This window comes from Argopecten irradians, chromosome 12, assembly GCF_041381155.1.
Source record: "Argopecten irradians isolate NY chromosome 12, Ai_NY, whole genome shotgun sequence".
NCBI classification, from domain to species: Eukaryota; Metazoa; Mollusca; class Bivalvia; order Pectinida; family Pectinidae; genus Argopecten; species Argopecten irradians.
In genome coordinates this window covers 2,802,931-2,823,762 of record NC_091145.1, presented here as the reverse complement: position 1 = coordinate 2,823,762, position 20,832 = coordinate 2,802,931, and the positions used below count along the sequence as shown (strand labels likewise).

The following is a 20,832-nucleotide window of genomic DNA, read 5'->3' as shown; positions in this document are numbered from 1 at the left end:
TGTCGTACACAAAATTTGCATTAAGTTTCACAAGATGCCCCGGCGAGAAGAGAAAAAAAAACCTGAGACCTACATAGCTATGTCTATATAATGTCCTGTATAGTATAAACGGAATAATTGTATTATTATACCATGTCATATATAAATGTAGCTATCCTACACCACGACAAAACATATACATATTGTAGACTCAGTACATTCCAGGGACGCCCCAGTGACTTCTGAAATATCCCAAGCTATCAAAACAGGAGACGTGTATCAGTTTATCATAATAAGTAAAATGACACGTTAAAATGTCAATTATGTACCGTGAAAAATGGATATTCACGTAAACAATGGATCTCACTTTCAATGTTGAATAAGCAGCCATTTACACCCAGCATACCGCGCGATTCTGCTCTGAAATGTGAAATGATGAAAAGAAATGTGGTTAGTACATGTATATCACGCATTCGTATGATTTAGTGGATGTTTTATTTGCTGTATAAAGTTCTATCGGCCTCTAGGGCTGCTCATCCTTGTTCATAGATGATGGGAGTTCCTTTATTGGTGTGACGCGCGACTGGTCAGCAGACAGGTGTTTATGTGTCCAGTCAGCCAGCTAATATGACCAGGAGCTACATCCTACATGACACTTAGCAGCTAATACATGGGCTAAACTAACCATCGATGACCACCCGTGGGTCATTTAAACACTAGATAATGTTTTGACGCCTATTAAATTCCACAGAATCAATGGCAGATGTAATGACCGGTTTGGTAGTACAATGGGACAGGCGTTATTCTGGACGTTGCTAATTAAGAATGTTAGGCTGTCATTCTGATAATTAATTATCGCCGTGTTAAGTAGTTGGCAGCTATATATCAACCCCAAAAATACCAGTAGCCAATGTCTTCTGTGGACCTTTTACACCAGATCAGTCAGTGGAAACTTTGACTACAAATGCATTCAAACTCACACACGCTGAAACGTATGTCAATGTTTTACCTGTAAAATGTATGTAAATTGTTGTATATGTATAGTGTAAATTAAGACGCCTATATTGTAGCCATATCGGTATACATATTCATGTACACTTACGATACAGACATAACATTAATTGTTGACACACGACGAGATTATAGCTCAGCCTGCATCCATCATTGTCGCTTTTGTACTTAGTGATTTACAGTCAACATCATTCACGGAACTATTAAGGCCGATTCGTCCTAGTCCTACAAAGACATTACACAAGGGAGACCATGTCATGCTTGTTTAAAAGTCATGGCCCCTATCACACGGTTGACTGGTTTACTGACTCAATCTAGATCAAAGTACTAGATTGGAAATGCTCGTTATCGAAAATCAGATATATGTGAACACGGTCACAAATAGTGCGGGACTGCAAATCTAGACTAAAGTATAAACTTCGGAGGCCGGTATATTACATCGTCCATTTGTCCTTATCAACAATTTGTCGCCAATCTGCGTATCAATTTTCTAAAATGGCCTGGTTGTCATAGTAACCAATTGATCGCACAAAGTAATACACAACGCGGATGACGGATTCGAGTGGTATGGCTGATGTGCCGAGCATGTCACGCGGTCAACGTGACATGGACGAGAATACACGAGACCTTCCCCTCGGGTGATGTGGTACGGTATCAGGATTTATGTGGAAGTCATATTTATTGCCATATAAGGCTAGCGGCTGACAGATAAACTCGCTGGGTGATAGAAAAAGGCCGGATAATTGTTTAATAGTGATATGCCGACTGTGACGCATCATAGATGAAACAAATAGATAAAATAATGTTTTATGGTGCAGTTGTAGGTAACGGGACTTAAGGGTATCTGAGAACAGCGATACAACTTTAATGACATCTATAAATAAGAAAATGTCAGACAGACATGCATTGTTAATTATATTGGAATCGTAGATATATCCAATTATAAAAGTGGTATTTTCTCTGTTGATTTGATAAGCCTATAAATGACAACTGTTGTCATATTGCAGGGTTGTATGAACGTGTTATATTTCTCGCATCATAAGCGGCAAAATCGCATCAATTTTAAGCAATATACGGTTTCAGGTCAAATCCATATATTGGCGTTAGAGAGTAAGGGCATCCGCATCCGATGAAGCTCTTTGGTCCATTTCGTGAAATTGAAATCTGATTAATTACCGCTTACCAACCGGAAATAGTTTGTTGACCATCTGTTCTCGCGCCACCGATTTGGTGTTGACCATCTCTAATGACCACAAACAACCTGGGAACGGATGTGGCCTCCTGCTGCTAGCTCATCACACAGTCGGTAACAAGTGGTTACTGATAATGACAATATATGACTTCCAAGGGAGGAGGAGAGCAACAACTTGTTGTAAAATCGTCGGAAGCCCGTGGTTCACGGCTCTACGCACCAAGGATAGAACGATGACTCGTAGCTTTCTGACGAGGCTTGTTGTTTAAAACTTGCAAAATTTAAATGCAATCAACAAAGAATTTTCCACTTCATTATGCCTCTCTATATTTATCATATTGCGCGTTCCGTGTGCTTAGCAGTTGTTGGCGGTGGTATTACGTAATTTGTGATATAGGCGAGATTAAATTCCGTCTGAATCGACCCCCCGTTTTCTCTGTTAACTTGTTAGATATACCGTGATACCGCCCAACAAGTGGTCGCCAGTTTGTGTAGCTAGCGCCCGCAAGTGTTGTTGCTAAAAAAGTCGATATTTTTATAGGCGGAATTTCCCTTATCTTAATTTCGGCTAAAGTTCACACGAATTACATTTAAATTGCTTGCACGAGTACTACAAGTGACTACGTGGTAAGCTTGAAACAAATCTTGCGACATGACATGTTTAATGTACGAAACAGTTACTGAAATAACAAGTGTGTGCAGTGTATGATCGTTAATCACGACATCAGTAAAGGGACTTGTTTATGTGCAACAGGGACTGAACAATGAAGGGGGTTCTCACCGTCTATTGTGAAACAGATAGGGTTAGTCATCAAACCTTTTTAATGTCGGTCTCACTGAACATCTGTGTCGAGTAGGTCTACACACGACAACTGTTGTTTGGCCACGAAACAAACGTTTAGATGTACCAAAACTTTCATCGGCCATTGATCTATGTAGTATATATATAGTATCTGTGCACAGCACATGTGCATTTGACCAGACAACTTTGTGATATCATGTGCACACATGAAACGTCCGTTCACAGTGTCACTCTATCTTTAGAGCTCTGATACTTCAACGGAAGATGAAAACAAGTCTCACCGGTCATGGACTTTTATCATACCTGCTGGTGCACACGACAAGCGTTTTCTTTCATACCTACACGTGTAGTACTGGCTGGTCTAGGGCAATACACCCATGTCGTCTGAGGCTGTATTACATGGCTACCCATGCAATAAAGCCTCGTGACGTCACGGCGTCAACAAAATTTCTATTTCCTCGGTAAAATTTTAACACGTTTTTCACAAACATGACTGGTTTTACTATAAAAGATTTGTGCTGAAAATATCACTTAATTTTTCATGTATGGAAAATCGGCTTCCAGGCATGGATTTCTTTGAATTTATTTCAAAATGGTGGGGTATTATAGTTGTAAAATTGCAATTAAACGTCGAGGTATGAAAGACAAATACTCTTTCATAAGTGGATATGAAGGATAGGGATATTCTACCCTCGGGATCACAAAATGATGCAAAACCCTCGGCTTGGGTTTTACTACATTTTGTGACCCTCGGGTAGAATATCACTATCCTTCATATCCACATATGAAAGAGTCTTATATTACTGACCGGACACGTGTGTCATACCTGCTTGTACACACAACAAGCGTTTACCTGACCGACAGACACAAACGTTTGTTTTCTCATGCGTTAAGAGTTTTTAATGAACAAAATTGCTGTTTTAGGGTGACAAAACAAAAATGTTGTTCGATATCTATCTGCATTCTTACTATGCAGAAATACATTGTTGTTTCTTCATTGGAACAATAAAGACAGCGTTATGAAGACATCAGTATTACAATTACTGAAAGTCCATATTGCCATGGTGATTGCATTAGAGTTGCTTTCAGTGGTTTGCTTTTCAAGGATAACATTCGCGCTGACTGTTCCATAAATGAAGATCTCTTCAGATGTGTAGGTAGATGAATAATTGGGTATTAATCATCGGTTACAAATCGATATTTGACCTGGTTGTTAAGTATATGATGTTGTCGGTATAAACAGTTAATTACATGGTCTTACAAATGACCGTAGTGACGATACCGGATCTCCGTCCGAGTCACTTCACTGTTCCATCATTGATTTGTGGTATGTATTCTCACAGATCACCAATGATACCATTCTCGCGAGATTCACGCGCGATTGTGTCATTGTGAAACTGGATCGATTTTTAACTTGCTTTCTGTTACGTCTTTATGTGTTCTGTGCGACTGGTTTTTAATAAAATCATCAAAGAACTATCACGATAACCAGTTGAATCTGACATACATGTATCCTGTAAAATGGGAGAGATAAGTAGAGAAATGTATCTCGTGGACATTCCTTGTGCTTTTATACTCAATTACCATGAGAGTTCTTGCAAAATCTTTTTTGTTTGTTTGTAGAATCCTCCATCGATATAAGTACACGTTTGAATTGTGACTCACTTATTGTATCAATGTAAAGACGTAACGAAACTTGCTGTTGGAATTTTTTAAATAAATTTGAACATTAGCGATAAAAATGTCCGCTCATCATCTTAACGGCATGCACACGCAATACGTTGAATTAATCGAAAACAGAAAAGGCAAGCTGGTGCGTTGAAATGATTACCACAATAGATTGACGGTGTATCCTTATAATTTCTCACATCTTAATTTGTGCACTTGAACGCAGATATACATGTGTGTTATGCAGCTGATGCATCAAATGCAGCATACTCGTTTGTACATCAACGAGATGCTCGGCTCCTTACGACTGCTTGATAGAGTCTGCCTTTGTGTGTACCTGGAATTAGCGCCTTACGCCAAAAAATTCGTTCCTCACGAGCGTGAGCACGTGTTCTTGGCGCTGGTCACACACTGTTAAACGCCTATCACAGACTTCCATACACAAGTAATGATAATATATTTACAAATCTATTGAGAGAAGGCGAGAGCTATTAACATTGATAAAAGTTCACCATGTCAATTTGTCAGGCTAACAAACATTATTTCCGTACTCGTTTTACACTCAATTTACCAGTTAATGCTTTTTATATAGCCACTTTCATTCCCGTTGAATGTAGTGCCAAAACTTGTTCTGTCTAAATACTTTACAGTCATTACAAAACAATTGCTTCCTTCCCATGAAACGTTTCTCATTTTGGACTTGCCACGTGATTGTAAATGAATCAATCCTTTGCTTGACTTGGTTGCATGTGCATATGCCGTTGTTTCATTTATCTTGCAATGTGATTTGTCTTCAAGCGTGTTATGACAGCTTCCTTCAATGCATTATTTTCTTTATTTTTCTACGGAAGAAAAATGTAAGAAACTTAAAGCATACAAGGAATGCAAGAGTTATGTTACAATATATATCAAGCACTACTACCGCAAACAAATTTATTGGGTAAGCTTATACGAGTGTAGGTTTCCTAACGAATTCCGGGTATATAACGAAAAAGTGGGTAATTTTAGAACCTGTTGACATTTTCCATTGCTTTCTACCAAGTAATTATAGCCTTATTGGAGCGGCTACACCCACCCTGTTCGGGACACAACACGCCGTGTCTCAAAACTGTCATCCAATCTGGTGGTGTCACGCTTGCATGCACCTGTAGGCGTCATTAACGTGTATCGCTTTCCTCCTTCTGGTTCAGAAATAAACAAATTAAGTACCTTTGTATAACATGACTTTATTCAAAAGTTTTCCCCGAGCTTTGTTATATTATGTCAACCTAGGCAATGACTGCTGTGAAATCGGGCTCGGGTTACCGCAAGATAAAGTGAAACTGACATGTTTCACGCTAGTATTATAGACTAATCTTACTTTTATCAACAACCTACTTCTGTCTTTAGAATAATATACGATTGTGGATTTGCGTGCATTAGCTTGTCAGTGAGTGTGAGAGCCCAGTGATGGAGATCAATTCAGATGCTAAAATCCATCGATCCGGAGTAGTACAGACCGTATAAAGTAGGCCTGTTTTATGGGACACAGCGTCATAATGGCTGGAATTTCATATTTTTTATGCATATTGTCCCATCGCCCTCCTCTCCGGGGTATCACGACAAAATGTCTCCCAGTTAAGTCATCACGTTTAATTCTGTGTTGATACAAAACAGTACAAGGCGCATCAGATTTGTTCATGGCTGGGACTACCAGTATCATCCTGCTATGCGAACACCCTTACTTTTTGCACGGTTATTTTTCTGCTGACTGTTTCTATGTGGTACACTGAACTTCGTATCTGTTTGATGTTCCAGGTATAGGTATAGTATGCATTGAATCATGCTGACCAGTCAAATTGCGGTATGCTATATCCTCCGATTTTTACGCTGAGTTTTGAATTTGTTTTATCTTTCATATGTAACATAAGTTACTATTACACTACATTTAGGCTTATCTGGACACGTGTGTGAGATTCTGTAAGGAACAATGACCAGATGTTGGGGCTGTGATAGGTGACGCTGTGACATGTGGTATGGCGGTTACCTTTTACTCACATCCTGTGCATGTTTGCCTCACAGGTTGTGACATTTCGTGTACGCGTCTGATCTCAGGCCAAATACAACTTGTTACCGACGATATGTTGACGAGTCTGACTCTAATTACAACTGTAATTCATTAATGATGTAACCTCCATCTTGTAGATGGCCACTTTGCCATTGTTACATCATGGGACTTGACTTTCGTTACCACGGTTAATATCCATCTTATCAACCAGCTGGTCCCTCGTGTGTCATCGATCTAGATCTAATGGGCGCTCTATGTTGAAAGGCCGGCGAGCCTAGCGGATAAGCGTTTCCATGAATTGGATCCATATCTGAACAAAGTAGATTACGAACGTTAATTCCACAAGGAAAACAATCGCATGAAAACCTGAGTGGTTTAAGTCTATAAATACCCGTGAAGACACAACTGTTACAGAGCTCGCGTGCTGGTTGTAATTAAATATTTGGCACAGTCTAATGTCGATTGACTGAATGTATGATGTTAATATAAAACCGATTACCAAGGCTACGAGCTGAAGGAATCCAATTGGTAAAAACACACAACACCACAATAACACCCGTGATACATGGTAGTGCTACCTAAACACGCACATACTTCAACTACACATATAAACAATAACTTATCAGAATATACCCGTCTGTTTCTACTTATCCCCAAACTGGCATTCTTAGTAGGTATAACTCGACTATTTCAATGATCGACATTAACTATGCTTTAGCGCCTTTGAAATAACCAATAACTATAAAACACAATAACATCAAATACATCTCGTGAGAGCTGGTCGTCAGTGACATACTATATTGATAATGGGAAGCTTAACCAATGTTTAGCAGGAACATTTCTACCACAAGAACACGCAGTATTTATCATTTACAGCGCTTCTTTAAAAGACTAGTATAGATATAACTACACCCATAGTATTCATGAAATGAGGCATGCCTTCCAAACCGTTTCTAAAACGTATCTGTATTTTCTTTATAGCTTTTTAAACATTTTTTCTATTGCCTTCACCAAAATTAGCGCTTGATAATTGCGGCATGCGTATTTCTCCTACCTTCTCAAATGTTGACGCTTAGAGTAAGAGCGCTAATGACCAATGACTTTATAGCATGGTTGGTATGACACGTGTTATAGTGTCAGGGGGTCCCTAACAGCAACATTTTCAGAGGTTTCTGACTTTTACCACCTTCTCTACATCTGTAGTGGTTTTACAGACCACTTCGCTCGATCCTGAAGATTGGGAAGGGGGGATGGTGAGGTAGTGGTTACGAAGGACACCTTGCGTAAGTCGGAGTATATTCTTGTGTGTTGTTAATTAACCAGAATTCCATGCTGACTCTGTACATTACTTGGCTTCGTTTGCCCTTCCTCTATAATTTGCCAACGTCAAGTACAACTCCACAATAAATGTCGACACGATGTTCGCCTCAACTATACAAAGTTTACGTCTCTGGGTACCAATCACGTGACCTTTTGGCTAGAAGGGTTTGTGTCCGAAAATGTTGGCTCGGGTCCTATCACTGCATTGTATGTTGGACGACCATGGTAATGAAGTATCAGATGTACATACAGGACAGAATTAGCGGAATCACACATAAACATCGCTGTATACTTAGACCACTCCCTCATTATCCGGTCTGTCAGAGGCTAGCACTAACTCTGTATAAACGATACACATATTGTAGGCTCCAAAACGAAATAAGTCCGGTGACCATTCTGCCAGCAGCAAACAGCTCATGCACGTTGTTTTACATATTTTACTGACAGGAACAAAATCATGTTTATTTTCTGAAATTATTAATTTAGACGAAATGACAAATGCGTTCATTTCGGTAATGTTTCACTTCTGTTTCTGAACTTTGGCCTCTGACCTGCATATGACTTGTTTTTACACTGTATTTCGTCCAACTCTGTCCGAAAAAAAGGGTTTCCATAAATTCTTACTGGTTATGACACCCTTTATGCAAATAACTATCTTTGATATGGATGTATTTAAAAGTTCTCACATGTAAAGTTATACTGACGTATTGCCTCTGTCATTTGCCGTGAACCCTTGACACATTTCATGATTTGGTAAGCAACCAATCAGAAGTGGTTCACAATGTCAAACAATCCGATAAGATACAGATCCATGTTTTTCATTTCGTTTGATACAAAATCTGACATCACCCCATCAGCTTGGATCACGTTATGTCGTCCATCCAGAATCATGAAGGACGAAAATTGTTCAGAGAATACAAAAAAGTTTTCGTCAGTAAGTCGTCAATTCGTTCTAATTGCATATTGAATTGAAGTACTTGCAGTGATGGAATGATGTTTTCAGCCGATATACCCAGATGGTGAATAAGCAATCGAACTGAAGAATATAGAGCAAACAGATCACCAGAACGTGACCCCTACTGAGATGTTTTCATATCCTCTGTCGAATAAGTGACATTAAAGAAAGATAAAAATGTTGTAAAGATTATTCTTAAAGTTTAGAAATGTAGAATAGAATGTAAACATGCAATTGTCACCCTTTAAGTGTATTGTATTCGTCCTGGTAGTAAAATGTCCTACACCAAGTACCCATTACTGCTGCAATGGAAAGGGGGCCAAATCTTTCAATATACCATGTCTATAGAGATATAGATGAGTTTGTTTTTTTTTGTAAGAGGTATACCGCCTAGTCAAGGGTATGTCGAAACTTTAAACCTGTACGGAATGAAGTTAACTACTACATCATGCGTTAAAGAAGCTGTTGTTTACGCGAAAGACACGACCATTGTTTTTGAGAAGGAAGCTCTTTATACGTCTGACATTAAAAAGCCCGAAACACGCCGACACTAATCGGGCTTATTGGTGCTAAAATGTAAAACATGCGATTGTAACATGGAGAGTTTACTATTCACGCCAGGTGTGCTCCAAGTGTATCTCCGGCTGTCGAGAAAGAAGGGTAAAAAACTTGACGCCAGCGCTAGGGATGCAGGTATATATCACGCTGAACATAGTTAAAAGAGTACTCCATTTCTCCGGCATCTTGCAGGCTTGTGCAAATCCAGAGCATCTATATATCCCGACGTCGGCTAAAGCCTGCTGAGGCATAAAATGATGCCAGCACTTCTCAAAATATCCAAAAATGTTAAGTAACAAGAACAAATGCCAAATTTCGAAATACAACAAAGGATTGGATAATGATCTGAGGATGTTTAAATTGGCACCCATTTCTCAAATGAATAAATACATCAAATCGACTTTTCATGTTTTTCACAGGGACTCTTGTTCGCTTTCAAACAATCTCTCTTTATCACTTACAGTTTGTAGCCTAGGGCTAGAACATTCGGTGTCTATCTCAATTAGAAAAAAAATCACTTCCTTGTTCAAAGTAAATATCTTTCTAAACGTTGACTAGATTTACGAAAATAAATATTAAACAGGAAAATATTTGCGCGATTTGCAATTTTTTGTTAGTTTTTTACCCCCCAAACGAGATGTAGAAGCTGTTCCAACTGCTGCCAATCTATATATAATTGCGAACTCTTGTATCATTGAGTTTCTATTGCGCAGTGTTAAACACTATCAATGAAAATATATGTTCTCCGCCTTCTTCCACTACTCATCTTAGTAAAAAATTCTTTTGATCGAGATTAGTTGGATTAAGCATGCGCAATCGTGTTGTATCGCCGTTTAAAACATTGATCAAAGTCAACAAGGCGCTTAGATCTGTTCTAAATCGGTAAGACTTTTTAGGGAGGGAAACCTAAGTGAAACTTAAGTGGAAATTGATATGCATACTTATTTTTTTAAAAAGTTTATTGAGGAACTATATTAGTGATGGAGTTACACTCAGGCCGCCTTTGACCGAATCACGCCTCACTATTCCACGATGTTGATTTTAGTGAGGACCTGAGAATTCCTCCGCTAAGTTGTGCTGTACCAGAGACAAGAGTTTACCGGAGTAACAAACAAGATAAGTGGCCCTCTCCTCATCTTCTCCTCTTGTCAGGAACTGCATCATAATTCTGCTGTATGATGCATTCTTCACCCATGATCGATGTCCTTCTTCTTCATCTGTAACAACGCATAACTAACCCAACGGGATCAGTCGCTATCATTGCGAACAATGTGACTGACAGACCATTATAAGTAAGCTAACACGGCGAACCTTTCTCGTTCTCTTCCCAATAGCCTGAGAGTACCGGTGATTTTGATTTTGCGCCAAATATAACACCCCATTGATTGCTTCCCCTGACGAGATGTTCTCGATGCACGAGATTAAGGAGCATTGGCGCGTGATTGTTTTCCCGCTATTGGGCGTTAAAATGTAGCTTTATGAAAACACAGAAACTAGGCTAGTGATTTCTTACGTTGTGAAACACAAACGTTAGATAATATCTTGCTCATGTTTAGCATATAGATATGAGAGAGAATTGGTTATGATGTTGCCTGTTCTAAACGTTGTGTTCGGAACCATTTCCTTAAATGACACTTAGACATGCATCAACATAAAGGGTAAATTGTCATGGATATGGTTTATGTGCCTTCAGAAGGACGTTATTTCCAATTAGTATAATAATGTTGTAAAAACTTATCATTCAACAAAGCATGTTACAAGTTCATCTCTGAAATGAACATTATGTTTAGTAATATGAACTGCTTCATCGTTTCGAGTCTAGCTGTTTTTTGTTTGTATTTGCCTAACTGTGACATATTGCGGCTTATTGCTGACGATAAACTTACATTTAACGTTGAAGACGAAGTGACTTTTATTTGATTTTGTAATTAACGGAACATCATCGTATGTCATTAATAGAATTAACAAGACAGCTCAGTTTTCAAACAAATAAACATCGCCACGTTAAAAATATAGAACCCAGATCCCTGTCTATTGCAGTACGTACTTTGTGGTTTGCACATATCACAAGACAATATAACGGGAATACTTGGCAAAGAGTAGACCTTACCACGGGCTCGTTAAGTAATGGGCTCTGTAGAATTCATCATCGTAATATGAGGTAGACTATAGCACTACACGTGAGGGAGAATGGTACTGGACTAGTCCTGTTTATTCTATACAACAATGTGTGTGTGTCGGGACTAGGGTGAGGGTGCGGATGGCGAGTACCGAAGCAAAAGGAATAGATGTTTGTTCGATGAATCCGAGATTACTCTTTGGCTTTGAGCGGGGGTGTTCCAAAAATCGGAACGGGAACCGTTCCAAGATTTTGAATGATGATTAGGCAAAATGTTTAGTCATTTTTGGAAAGAATTCAGGAAAATTATGTTGTTTGTTTCATTCTCAATCATCGGGAAATGACGCTTCCAATTACATAGTCATAATAAACATTCTTATATATGAGCTGAATTTTCGAAAACACCCACTTAAATGAGTCGTACGGTGTACCTTTGAGTATCTGAGCTAGCCTTGGTAGATATATAGACACACAGACAGTTCTTGTTCAAATGACATTGCACCATTTTATTGAAATCCTGACCACTGTCGTTACTTTCACAAAACCATATGGTGTATAGTACTCTGAAAAGCTCTTTTTACAAACGCGAATATACAAATCATAATACCCAGCTTTATTTTACGATTGTTTTATAAATACCAAATGTGGTATCAAAATACAATTGATAGTAGAAGCTTTGCTATTTGCATATTACAATTTTATAAATACCAAATGTGGTATCTCAATACAGTTGACAGCGGAAGCGTTACTATTTGCGTATTACGTATAGTATCAGTTTAATTTTCTATAAATAATCTTTGTAAACGTTATCTACAGGTGTTACCTAGTTAAGCTAGACAAGTCGATGTTGTTACTAGGTAACACAACATGTGGGGATTACGTAGCTACTTCAGAAGGTACTACAATATACACATATGTGCTATTCATATGTACAAAGTACTTGTAATGTAGACATCTCATGTGAAGCCGACAATGTAGTTTGGATACTTTTGAAACAGTGGGGGATAAAACTGGTGTTAGGCTTGAAGAACATGTTTGCATGTCTAATCTTTAGAAATAAGCATTAATCACCTTGGATTTCTGACAATTGTATTAATTTGGGAAGACATAGCATTTTCCTGAAAAACTTCAGTTACATTTTTATGCAGATGTGTGTATAAGAGGCCATATGTTGTACAAAACAAATTTTAAGTTACTGAGTCAAATGTGGTGTCTAGATATAACTCTCAGTATAGTTGGCATTCTGTAACATGACTGGCCAGTTTGTGTAAGACGGATGGTATTGTTTCATGTTTATGTAAATAGCTGTGCTTCAGAGATCATGTTGAACTGTACTGTGGACAGAGCTATAGTTATACCGACATGTTTAGTGTATTCTAATTTCCAGCAGATTGATCGAAACCGTGATCTGTGATCAGATGAAAATGAATGATGGAATACAAAACAGAAGGTTTATATTGATGTTTTTCTTGGCACTTTGGTCAATGATATTCATACTATTCATTTAGCCGAACGATAAAAACGTCTAGTCTTCATATTGTCATTTTTAAACTCAATATATATGATAAAAGCACATTCCCTGTTAGTCAATCCCTCTGTGGAGTAATTGTGTTAGATATCTGCAGCTTCCGCATCTATTGTCTCTCGCAATACAAAGGAATTGCCTAACATCACGATAACGTTCCCTGACGTCGGGTCAGAGTTCACGTCGGCTTCGAAGACGTTGCGTCATAATGACACTTTTCTGTGTTGATGCCAAGCGCACAGGGACTTAGACCAGTACTTACTTTGTTGTCGCTGATCAGTATCACGCACACGTTTACGTTTTTATTTATTGCTGCAAGTATACAATGTGGTGTATACTTTCTAGCAATGATCTGTTTCTACGTCAAATGCATCTCTTTTTGTGTATTGTCGTAATATAAAATTACATTATGTATGTTCAGGAAATGGGATAGAAACAGCCGATCGACGAACTATAGACTAGTAAAAACGACCGACCGATGAAACACATCAAATGAAGACATCGAGTTAAAGAGGGAACCTTTCCGGAGAAGTAAATGGACAGAAAGTTGATACCCTGCTAAGAAAAAAACTCGTTCGGCATGGGAAACCTACACCACGGGACGAATATTCATTTTAAACTATAAAGGGTTCTAAATAAAAGTCTGGGTCTGCTAGAGACTTCTCGGGTTGACATGCATTCCTATCATTCCGCTATTCTAACCCTTATTTTGGTTTCAATTACAGAGGGCCACACGATTACACTGACAAAGATAATTATGTATGTTCTATATCTGACGGCCAGAATAAAAGGACGCACATCGGTGTGAGTTATCTCAGATTTGACCAAACTGACAGCTACTAACTCGTATCTGATCCCATAGAAGTACAATGACCTGGCTGTCGATTGTTTTCAATTTCAAATGCATTATTTCTTAATATATTTCTGCGACCTTTGTATTCCTCAAGACGAACTGTCACCGCACCAAATGTTATGAGTTTGTACCATGTGCATTGTACACAGTTTAAAGTTATGGCGCCTTTGTGGTCCAAGTAAAGATAATAGTGTAATGACATCCGTGACAATATTGTATTAAAATTGTAACTTGATCCGGCGGATCTATAGTAGAAAGGTTGTGAGTGGGCAGTAGACCGTGCGGCGGAGGAATATACAGTCCACAAGTCGTTTGTTGAACATATACATACCATTTGAATTGCCAGACTCTATGAATGTAGAGATAATTGGTTACACAATTCATATTGATCCGTCCCAGGACGTGTGTCATATTCAAAAACGATGGACGCACTCCATTTCAGGCAAAGGGAGGCCCATGGAGGGGATTTTCGGAGTTGTGTAGTTTAAAAATTCATTTATCATATTTAAACCGTTTGCTGATTGAATTAAAATATGCAACTGGTTCAACAGTATTTATTTGCTGGGCGAATAGCGCATTTAAAATGTTAAGATGGATTTTCTAAGTGTTCCATAGCCATAAAAGGCGTCAGCCGTCACGTGACCGACCGTGTTATCAGATATTCCCGACTATTTCCAGGTCTCCCAATGGATTCACTATCTCCAGAATCAGCCGTCCTAGACGGACTCAATCAATGGACTATGGATAGGATGCAGACTAAAATATCAAAAACTTTAGATTGGGTAATAATGACATATTGTTTATAGATACACGCGCCGCGTATTTTGGCTAACAGTTCTGGCAGAAATGAGGTAATTACAAGTCCAATTCAAACTCTCGATATATATCCACTCCTGATCGCACGGCTTAGAGAGTATAAATCAGTGTCGGGCAGGGCTTAGAGGGTAGGAATCACTGTCGAGGAATGGTTGAAAGTATAAATCACAAAATAGAAAGCCAATTTAATATTTAATATATAAATTCTGGTGTTTATTTCCCTAGATAGACTACTACACATACACACCAAGCGTTGGCGTTGGTTTAGTAGTACAGAGCGTGTCACGTCGTCTGGTAGCCCGAGGTGACATATGCCAGTCGTAAAATAGCGCTGATAATGTCTCATGAATAAACATCATTGCGATATTTTAATAACTCTTATTTATCCTTTAAGTTCATATATTGTGTTATCTCAATTTAAATGCAACGTTTCGCACATGAATAATAACATTTTTTACCAGTTTATAGCCTGCTGACATCCGTATTAGGCAAAACAAAATATATGTATGTTTCAGATTACACAACTGAAAAATAGGGTAAATGGTTTTTATTGTAGGTCGGTAGGGATATTTTTAGGTCTAATTTTTTGGATGATGGTATGTTACCATATACAATGTAACTAAATCACTTTATTACTAAATCTCATATATCTCAGTCTTCAGGCTAGCTCCAAGTCTTTAATCCCTTCTTATTGTGATTCAGTTTAATCTTGATACTCAGAAAGTGTCGAAGTTGAACCTTCAATAACAACTGATTTGAACACATTTTTGGGATTGTGCTAAAATATGCTGAACACACATATTACAGTATATCATTGCTCGTCTGTCTGAACTGTATTCTTATAATGTAAATTTGGACTTTTACGACGCATATACAGTACCACATTATAGTCTGTATATTAAATATAATGTCATGAGGTCTTAAATAAGCAGTCAGTTATTATCATATATATTAGTAGCAATACGGTACACTCCTGTAGCATAGACTGCTAACAAGAATTGGGTTAATGAAGTTGGGTGAGGGTCCCAGTACTGAAACCCTCCCTCCCCCATTGACATGGGAATAGTTGGGATGACTTGCATGCATAGCTCTGCTGAAATTTGCACGATGTTTACCAGAGGGGGTTTCAATGTAACTGTGTTTGTGCACATGCATTACCTGTGGGCTATGTTCGGCAGTCGCGTGGCTTGTCGATTAGAAACGCTCTCATACACCAACAAAACCAATTAGCTGCCTAATAGAAAACACATCCACGCCATGCATCTACGCGTACACACCTATGCTTCTACCCTCACATCAGTCGTACTTGGGACAAGTCTAAGTGCTCTTTCGTAAGAGTGTAGCATAAGAATCACAGTTATGTTTGCTATCAATAGAAAGGCCAATACATGCCAGGTTTTCTTACAAACATTCCGATGGCCAACATATATTTCATGTTGACAAGAGTGAAGTTATATGTACAGTACTGAAGAGAAATATAACTCATATGATATGTTTATGTCACCATTGTACTAGTATGTGATAAAACCATATTTGTTGTATTCACATAAATATTGCGATAATTTATTCATTTCCACCCAAAATGCCTTCCTCTTCCTCATAATGAGCAATTGCCTCGGAATTAACTTAACTCCTTTTATCATTTTGATGACCATGCGCTGTCCTATTTCGTGATGAACCTGGTTTGAAATTGGGTAACTGAAAAGAAGCCTAATGTTATATTCCGTTGATCTGAAATATCTTAAGGATTGAATTTTTGTGGGATCTGTTTTGTCTATGTACCAGTATAAAATCCTTCATGGTCATCATATTGTGTAAATTTATACCAATGTATGGTCGTTAATTAACGTATTTTAGTTCAATGGCCTTCTTTGTTACAAGCTATTTGTACCAATGACGAAGTAAAGTAAAATCAAACTCTCATCTTTTAGGCTTTTCAGAGTAGGAGGACTGGATATAAACACTAACGTTACACTCGTTTGCTGTCAAACATCACAAAATCGAAATTTTTGAGTAGAATGTACGGGATTTTATAGCAGAGAATGAGTGGAAATTCTGGTACAATGCACGTAGTCATGTTTTACACAACGAACTGTTTATGATAAGATATATTTTAAAATAGCAAGTTGTAAATTTGAGTCTATTTTGAAAGATAAGATGAGTCAGCATACATTGATATGTTTTGACAGGCATACATAGGTTTTGTATGATATATGTTTAAAAACGCTTCCCGCTTTCACTACTATTACAACACACCACAATAAACAAGACTTTTCTTGTCGAGTTATATCCCAACGCTAAACAGCAATGTTGTCGGATGGAATGGCACCATGTTGGTGCATTCACATGTTTATGATGTTTATCATGTGAATGTGGTTTAAAACATCCTCGTTAACGTGTAGTGTTGTGCCGTGCGTGCTAAAATATATTTGATTATATTGCAGCCTAACGCGGTTGATTCTGGGCTAATGTTAACGAGAACATACAGACACGCGTTCTCCAAGTTTTCAACAGTCTATAAAACACGATTTTGTGGGCATTCCTGTTGTGTCATTGAAGCTAGCGAGTTATGGTCCTTCTCTCCTTTGTTCCTGTGGTACTACCGCCCCTGATGTCTGATGGCCTTCACCTTTGACTGATATATACTTCATGTAACGCATTTCTTCCGAGTGAAAGTGACAAGAGGTTTCAAGTTGAATAGTCATCTCGCGTGAATCAAGACGATCGGGGAGGCCGGGTGGGGAAGCAGAGATCCCATCAGCTGTCACTTCTGGTGTGTGCTGTCGGTAATCTTTTGATGGATACTTTGGTGTCCAAAACACTCAAACCAGGAGGCAACAATGCCTGATACCTGGTCCGATAAGGTCGTCCACTTATCATACGTCACTTGGAAAACCTTTGTACTTCAAACAACATGTGCTCTCGCTATTTTCTCTAGTTCAGGCGTGTTTATCCCTTACGAATGCTGGCTGTATCGGGAACGAATCGGACCCCGCCCTTTATCGAATTCGTCCGTCGCACGTTTTCTTTTATCTGTCGTTGGTGAGAAAGACAGTACATCTGTTAACCAACTACATCGACCCCCTAAAACAGACCCAGAAACAATATCCTACCACACCTCCTACTCCTCCTCTCTCTACCCCACACTATCACATTAGACATCACCATCACACCTATACACAAAACACGACCTCATCCAAATACAATGGTATCATTAGTATACCCCACCCCATGGTGCAATCAGACTCCAAAAATCACCTCTCATATCTCGAGGTATGAGCATACATATTCTCACCGCATTGTTCGCCAGGACAGACTTTCTCTTTCGACAAACCAGGAACAAATTTTAAAAATGATATCTCTTTGATTAAACAAAACCATACGGAGAATTTTACCGCTATCATGGTGTGTGTGTTGTCCCGATGATAGATATGTTCACTGTCTATAACGGGTTTACGGAGAGATAGGTTGACAGACGCTACATTCCATGTGTAATATAATAAGTCTTTTGTCTTAACTGATAACGAAAACCAGTTTTGTGGATGAACTTTTGACCCCGTTGGTCACAGTTATGTCAATGGTAATTGTATCTGTTTGTCTATTCTATACTAGAACTCTATCGTCGGATTCAACATATGTTGAGATGAAACTTGAAGTCAACTTTGACCTTTCCCAAGAGGTTTTAGGTCAAGTAGCAATGCTGTAAAGAAAGCGGTCATTGTAGCCCTGTCGCATGCGTTTCGGACATTGATGGGGTATTATATGGGGCTCCGTCGGCCCTTTAGGGATTATAGTCTTTGTTTGGTACTTAAACGCCATTAATTAAACGGAATGACTACCAGCCGGTTGCATGCCCGGCCTCATTGCCAATGTGCACAATGAAATAAACAAAATCCACGACAATGCATTATGATAATTATAAGCATTACTATTGAGATGCTAACGCTTTGACGATTAGTCCTGATGTTAAAACGCAACGGATATTTCTGCCTCGTAATACGATCGGATACGACAAAACTACTATAAACTCTTAGCTGATGTTCCTTTGGTATTTCTTCCATTTCCTGTCATACATAAAATGAGAAAAGCTGAATGTAATTAATTAGAAATATGAATAAATCACCATCTCCCCCTCCTGCCATTTAGTAGTAACCTTCCCCTCCCGTTTCCTTGGTAATGCTCCATCAATATTAACTGTCTATGCAAATGACATACAATATCACAAAAGAGATAAAATATGAACTTGGAACGAGGAAATGAATAAACGGACTAATCAGTCTAGATTTATTGCTTGTTCTTTTTACCTCGGGAATTCTCGCAAAGCCTTAGATCAAACCCCGTTTTTCGGCCAGAGCCATATAACCCGAACCTGAAAATCGTAAAGTTGTCTCGCGCAGCCGATGGGCGGCTAGTTAATACAACGCATACCCCTTTTTATACACGACTATAATAGTGGTTTTGTTTTTAGGACTAATTATACCTGTTTTAATGTGTCAGTTTCATGAAGATACAATTTTGCCTGTTCCGATAAGAATCCCGACGACTGACAGACTGAGACTTTACAGCTTCCCGTGGTTTCTATCACAACAACGACCCAGGCAACGTAACTTTTCTTAGGGTTCACATTCAGCATGTCTAGTCACTGCAAGGAAAATAAACAACTTCAAATTTACAAATAAAATTCATGTCAAACCGGAGATAGCGGCGATGCTCCGGAATGTAGCGATGACATACAAGATATCGTCCGTACTGTAGAACAGAGGGCGAGGGACAATGGTGGCCCTCTCCAAATACCTCTGAAATGTTAAACAGATTATCGGCGTTCAATGTGCTGTAAGATGGGCGAGCAACAGACATACCAGTTATACTGGGTCCCTGTAAAACAATCAACCTTCTATTATCTGGTCATACATTTAATGTACCGTAATAGTTCTAGGATTACCTACAGGGTACCATTACACGGGCAGCTGTATTACCGCCCAAACACGACGTTAAAGTCAAATTAAAAGTGGAGGTTACAATGGAAAATGGACGTCATTCAAGTTAATCTAAATGAAGATCTTTTTTAATTTTTAATTGACAATTTTGTACAGATGAAAACACATTTGAAGATATAAACATCGCAGTTGTTTCTATGTTCAGCAATGTTAGAGAGCAATATTCATTGCCGTGTTATTTTTTATATTGCTAATTTGACATTTGAGTGCCATTGTTAGAAATAACATATGTTGATCTACATTCATTCTTCGTTTGAACAGATACAATTGAGCAAAAACTAGATTTAATTACAAAAATAACTACGCCAGTTATTGTTGTGGTATCAACATAACACGATTTTTGAAATTGTATATGGTTGTATGTGAAGAAATGATAATTGTATATGGTTGTATGTGAAGAAATGATATGTTTGGGTCTTCTATCATTGAGATCAATATGTGACGTTATATACGCTTTGCCATATTCAAAGTGAAATATTGCGACTATAATTTTGAACTCGACCTGAAAGTCCCTGCTATCCTTGACTTTGGTGATGCTATTCAGGTCAATAAGATACTTGGACGTCAAGATGTGACTCCACTTACTGAGAAAACATAAATAGACATAGATCAGGAAAGCATTCCTTAGCATCAAGCAAAGGAATGGAATTGCTATACGGAAAACAATTACCATTTTCTTACACAAAGGTTTTCGTGACATTGGTTATTGAGAATTCCAACTGAACAAGTGATATTGGCTTTGATTGATGAAGCTTCGTGAGGAAGAAGAAAAAAAAACTGTTCGGCATACGTCTTGGTGGAGTTGCTGATGGACACGGCAATGATGAAAGTGAAATATCGCGGAAGCAAGTACAAACTTTCTCTCTCTGATCTACTATACAATCTATAGTCGATGGTTCCTTCCGTGCTATCTGTTCCATCGGAGTTGACTGGGTGGAGTACATTGTAAACTAAAGTGTACCAATGACCTCATATCTAAGATACCAAATC

General features: G+C 38.5%; 1 protein-coding gene and 1 long non-coding RNA gene across 2 annotated transcripts in view; one reads left to right on the top strand and one right to left on the bottom strand.

Moving 5' to 3' along the window:
* LOC138304687 (uncharacterized) overlaps window positions 1–20,832 on the top strand; it is a 32,303-nt gene that overhangs the window by 5,497 nt on the left and 5,974 nt on the right. The gene's annotated exons all lie outside the window — the stretch shown is intronic.
* On the bottom strand, window positions 5,862–7,882 carry LOC138304618 (uncharacterized). Its single transcript, XR_011205606.1, has 2 exons — window positions 7,754–7,882; window positions 5,862–7,009 (listed from the first exon to the last, which is right to left on the bottom strand). It is a non-coding gene; the product is annotated as an uncharacterized lncRNA (long non-coding RNA).